Source organism: Octodon degus, unplaced genomic scaffold, assembly GCF_000260255.1.
Source record: "Octodon degus isolate 3935 unplaced genomic scaffold, OctDeg1.0 scaffold00195, whole genome shotgun sequence".
NCBI lineage: Eukaryota > Metazoa > Chordata > Mammalia > Rodentia > Octodontidae > Octodon > Octodon degus.
In genome coordinates, this window is record NW_004524771.1 from 1858056 (window position 1) to 1863865 (window position 5810).

Consider the following 5810-nt stretch of genomic DNA (forward strand, 5'->3'; position numbering starts at 1 on the left):
GGCAGCCGCGGGGCGGGCTAAGGCGGTCCGTGAGGACGCGACCTGCCCGCCTGCCCGCCCCGCTCCCCAGGCCCGGCCTCGTCCTCCGGCGCTCTCACCCTCTTTAGCCCCCAACTGCCGCCGACAACGCCGCCACCGCCCGCCGCTCACCTCCCAGACGCCGCCGCCGCCACCGCCGCCGCTGCCGCCGCCGCAAGATCTCGCGAGACTTTGTTCTGCCCTGCGCTCCCCCGCCCCTTCCACGCTGCGCGGACCCCGGCCTGGATTGTACGAGTTGTGCTCCGCAGATGCCGCCCTCCCCTACCCCGGGTCTGGTCTGCTGGTTTTCGCGATTTCCCGCCCCGTCTCATTCCCACCTGTGTATCAATTCTATACAACACCCGTGACCGCCAAGGGTTAAACGCCAGGTACTGGACGAACGCCTCCCTCTCACCTGGCCAACCAGCCGCGCATGCGCATGCGTAGGGCCCTAGACCTTTGCACTTATGCAGAGGTTCAGACCCCAGTGATGGAAACCATGGGGAACCAGGCGTTGAGTGCTTACTGCGTGCCAAGTACTTTAACAACTCCATTTGGATCCAGACTGTCCCTCCACCCCGACGCTCCAGAAAAGGGGTGTTACCCTCCTTTCCATTCATGAGAGCAAAGGCTGGAAGCTTGGCAAGGTGAAATACCTGGTTTGGGTCACACCGGAAACGGCAGAGCTCGAGTTGGAATCGGGAATTATTCATGTTATGCCCATGACAAAGCCTCAGTCCCACCTTCATAACAATCCCAAGGCTTTGTCCTTCCTTGCCTGTGGATGCTGCGATTGAATCCCAGTCCTCAGTTTCCCCCAAAGCCAACGCAAGGTGACAAGAGGCACCTCTAGGAGGTCATTTGCTACAATCCTGGACACAGTGGAGGTGATGACAATAAAATGCTTCTTATTCCTCAAATTTCCTGAGGGATTCCTGTGTAAGACGCTAAACAAGGCCCCGAAAAACGATGTGACTACATTTTGGTTTGTTGCTGCCTTAGACATTTCGCTGATAGAAAGCAGAATAGAAAAAAATGCCGGGGAATATAGTTCAGTAGAATAAGTGCTTGCCTGGCAAGCGCAAGGGCCTGAGTTTAATCCCTGGTTCCGCCAAAAAAAGAAAAAAAAAAAAAAAAATGCTACACAAGACATTGACCAGAATATGCGTGACTTTAGGGAGACGACATCCACTAGAGGGAGGGGGTTGGAATCTTAGCATAATAATTGTTTCTGGGGCCGGGGAGATAGCTCAGTAGAATAAGCGCTTGACTGGCAAGCGCAAGGGCCTGAGTTCAATCCCCGGTTCTGCCAAATAAATAACTAAATGTTTCTAAAGAAGAGGGGCTAACATTTATTATGGACCTATTAAAGTGGATACCAACATTATTTCAATTCTGCACATGAAGGAACTAAAACAATATTCAGAGTGAGACAGAGTGTGAACCTAAGTCTGAGTTCAGGACTCAGCACTGCCTTGTGGGATGCTTCTGTTCTACAAACCACAAGGAGTTAGCTCTTCTGGGCCAGCTGCTGAAAATCAGAAGCCTTGAAGGTTGTGGTTTATCCCTTTAGCCTGTCCCAGGGTCTGCCTGATGGTACGATCCGTGTCAGCAAATGCCAGCCCACCATGTCCACTCTCCCTAGTGATAATTCTTCTCTCCAAGCCAAAACATATGGATACCCCCTCTACAAACCAACATGACCCACCCTACTAGGTAGAAGAGGGGATGCAAAGCAGAAGTCACATTCAACATGCAGCTACAAGATGTGGAACAGAGTTCCAGGTCTCCTTTTTTTTTTTTTTTTATTTAACTTGTTTAGTTCTCCTGACAACCTTATATTAGTCAATGTTCCCCCAAGAAACAGAACCCATAAGAAATAGACATAGATATATAGGGGGATCTGTTTAGAGACTTAGAAGTCCTCTCTGATAGACTGTCTGCAAGCTGAAAGCCAGGAAGTTGGCTACTTAACTTAATTCAAGTCACAAGGCCTAGGAACCAGAGGAGTTAAATAGTGTAGCTCAGCCTGAGGCTGAACATTTGAGAGACTTTGGAGCTGTTTGTACAAGTCTCAGGGTTCAAAGACCAGAGGATCTGGGGTTCTGATGTTCAAGGGGAAAGACTGGTGTTCTGACTCAAGAATAGAGAGAAAATTTACCTTTTTTTTCTACTCTACCTTTTGTTTTATACAGGTCCTGAACTATTTGAGATGAGAGATCTTCTCTTCCTTAGTCATCCTCTGATTCAAATTACAATCTTTTCTAGAAACACACTCTATAGACTTGCCCAGAAATAATATATTAGAAGCTACTTGGGTGTCCTTTATCCAGTGTAGTCAATGCCCAAAATTAGCCATCACAAATTCCCACATGAAAATTATGATTGTTCCCATTTCTCAGATAAGAGAACTTGCTTAAGGGCTTGTAGTTGCTAAGTAACAGAGTTAGGGTTCCACACAGGTCTGATTGTCTGCAAACACAAACTGACCTGCATGACCAATAAAGTTCTTGTCTGTCCCCCAAAGCCGATAGTTTTATAACATAGAAAATGTAAAAAATCCCCTGAGGTCAAGGCTCTAGCCTAAGATCTGTATGTTCCCCTTGGGGTGGAGTGTGCCTCAAGATTCTTATTTTAAGAAGGGGCATACTTAAGCTGTTGGGAGGATTAACCAACTTAATGTATCTGAAGCAGTGTATGAAAATGCCTCATGCAAATTAACCATTCGGTAAATTTTAGCTTTTATTACCATGGATGAGTCTCTGTGATATTTATTCTTTCCTCATCTCCCAATATAAACTCCAAATCACACTGGAAGATGTGCTTAGACATGGGAGTAAAATTAGTTTCCAGCACAATGGAAACAGTGATTTTTTTTTTTTTAATGGACAAAAATTACCCCAGCAGTTCCTCCTAATCAAGGAAACCACTACCTCAAAGCTCTTGCTTTCCAGTTTCCTTGAACAGTAGCAGCCTATTTTATAAAGAGCTCCCCTTATATAAGAAAATCCACTCATTTTTAAAAAGATTTAACTTAATTCCTCCATAAGCAAAAACAAAAGAAAAAAATAACTTAGTTGCAATTTCTTAAGTGAATTACTGCAAGGTTGAGAGTTAGTAACACCACAATAATATGACTAGGGGCAAGGTTTAGTACCCCAAATTCAGGTTTCAACCATAGCATACAACATGTTCCCATCAATAGCAATGAATTCCTTACAGGAAAGAGCTGAACATAGCAAGATCTATGAAGGTATTGTTTGAAAAAAAGTTGGGTGATTTTAGTCTATATACTTCCGAGGATATAGGGTATATGGTGTAAGTTTAGGAGTATATGATATAAAATGCCTTTTGATCCAAGATGGATTTTGTATATCCCTATAATGGGATTTGTTTAATGCTCATTTGTTCAATAAAATATATTAAGCCCTTAAGTGTCAGGTAATGTGTTAGTGGCTAAGAACAAAACAGTCATATTTTGTCCTCTCATCACTTGAACGGCCTAGAGGGAGAGGGCTATGAAATAATTAATTGGGTCAATAACTACTGAAATATAATGTAATAAGTAGAACAAAAGGGGAAAAAAGAGAAATGGCCACATCCCAATGAATGGACACAATGGCAGGAAAGAACTTGTTTGAAGTGAGTGCTGCATCAGAGCCAAACAGGCAAGCGGGAGAGGGGACCACATTCTGGAGTCGGGCAACACAGATGGATCGGCAAGAAATAGTGTCTGTGGTTGCAAGGGCAGGATGCACCTTTGGCAGCATCTTAACTGGTGAATGCACCCTGAGCACATGCCAACACTGGGAAGGAGTGAACCAAGCCAAAGCATAAGGGTTTGTGGCTGAAGCCGCTGGTCCCCAGATGTCTACCCTTTCCTACTGGTTAATTCAAGCTCATTATAGAATCCTACCCCTTTGCCCAGTCGGGTGTGGGCAGGCTGTCATAGACAACTGTCACATCTCTAGCTTATCTGTATTTGAAAAATATCTTCTATCATAAGTCCCTGTACCCCAAAATAGATATGAAGATGCAAATTCCTGCTTCCTTTTCAGGTAGGTCAAGGAATATGATGCAGGTCCTGCCAGTCAGAGAGGCCTCGTGTGGCTAAATCCTGGCATGAGACAGTTCTGTTGATGTGACTCTGGCAGCTTTTGACGATGGTGGTTGCAGGGTCATGCTCCTGATAGAGAAGTGGCCTGGTGCTGACGGCAGCAGCGGTTGCAGGAAGAGCAAACTCTTGGCACCCAGAGCTTCAGGGCAGCAAAGACAGAGTGGTGGTTAGTTCATCTGGCGAACTCTGCTGTGTGGTTTGGGGCATTTTTCCTAGAAGCTTACCCTCCAGTTCTCTTCTTCAGCTCTCCTAATGACTCTGTGGGATACCTAACATCCTCTATTGCACTCTCCCTTTTCTTTAAAGTAGCTGGCATTTCCACACACAAATCCTGAAACCTCACAGGCCAAAGAGAGATTTGCCAGGGATAATGGGAAGGGAAACATTTTGGTGCTACCAGAGAAAGATCCAGCAAAGCTAGTATACTATCCCTTCTTTGCATGGAATCTCTGCTGCCATCAATGGCTTTGCCCACAACTGCAATGGAAACCAGTCATAAGAGAGTGCCTAAATGGCAGAGAAGAGAGCAGAAAAGCCTAAAGATCCTGCTGCTGGACCGACTCCAGACCTACAAGGCCCTGGATTCCAGGGTGAGCTAACGCATGTGACTAACTTCAGCTGGCTTCTCTGTTTCTGCAGTCAAATGTTCACAGTGATACAGGGCAGAAGGCAGCAGTTTATGGGCAACAGGCATGCATGCTCGTGTGGCTATGCTTGGAGCTCAGGTCCTGTACAACCTTTACACCCATCCTTCTTCCCCATCAGTGCTCAGCTAAGCCCTACCTGTTCAAAACACTTCATTCTAGAAAACACATCCTTCTGGGGGCCCTGCTCATCCCTTGACTGTCTCCTGTATGGGTCTAAAGTGGTCTCTTACTGGCTCAGCTCACACAACTTGTAAGTGGCAGAGCCATAGGTCTGGAGACCATCCAGATTCCAGGATTTTAACCACTAAGTTTAATGCCTTGGACCATTTAGCCTCATTGAGGTGTGTGTGTGTGTGTGTGTGTGTGTGTGTGTGTGTGTGTTAAGTATGGCCTTATGCTAGAAGATATTAAAAAAAAAAAAAAAAAACCTAATCCAGCTCCATATTTGCTATCTGGCCTGAAATATCCTTTTTTAAGTCTCACTGCAAAATGAAATTCATAAGACCTGCTTCATAGTCTGGTAGTCATTTGTGCTGTCTTGCAATAGTTCTGGGAGCATGTAGCATTATACTTCTTGATCCATTTGGGTTAGGTCATGTGACTAGTCCTAGCCAGTGAGTGGTGGGAATATGTGTCACTTCCAGGCCAAAGTATTTAACGCCACTGTGAGACCTACTAGAGCTCTGGCTGGCTGGCTGGCAGGGCCAATAGTACTGCCTGGGGTGATGATTGCTATACTGAGCATAGCCTCCACCCAATTTATCATGAATGTATTATGTGAGTAAAACATATACCTTTGTGGTTTTAAGTCATTACATTTGGAGGTTGAGGATTGTTGTAGCATGCCCTGTGCTATCCTGATTGATGCAGTTACCAGGTTTTGCATTTACTGATCCAAACAAAGACAACTGTCTAAACTCGCATCTGTAGTGAACATGTATAAACATTTTTCTTGTGATCATTTCCCAAATAATACAGTGTAGGGGGCAGGGAGATGACTCAGTGGAATAAGCACTTCCATGGCAAGT

The 5810-nt window shown here is 45.2% G+C and overlaps 1 protein-coding gene across 6 annotated transcripts in view; it reads right to left on the reverse strand.

Moving 5' to 3' along the window:
* Mkl2 (MKL1/myocardin like 2) overlaps positions 1–188 on the reverse strand; it is a 235419-nt gene extending 235231 nt beyond the window's left edge. For 5 of the 6 annotated variants that reach the window (XM_023704379.1, XM_023704374.1, XM_023704378.1 and 2 more), the window contains exon 1: positions 151–188. The gene's annotated coding sequence lies outside the window, so the exon portion shown is untranslated. The other variant, XM_023704375.1, reaches the window with a different exon arrangement.
* Positions 189–5810: the final 5622 nt, after the last annotated feature.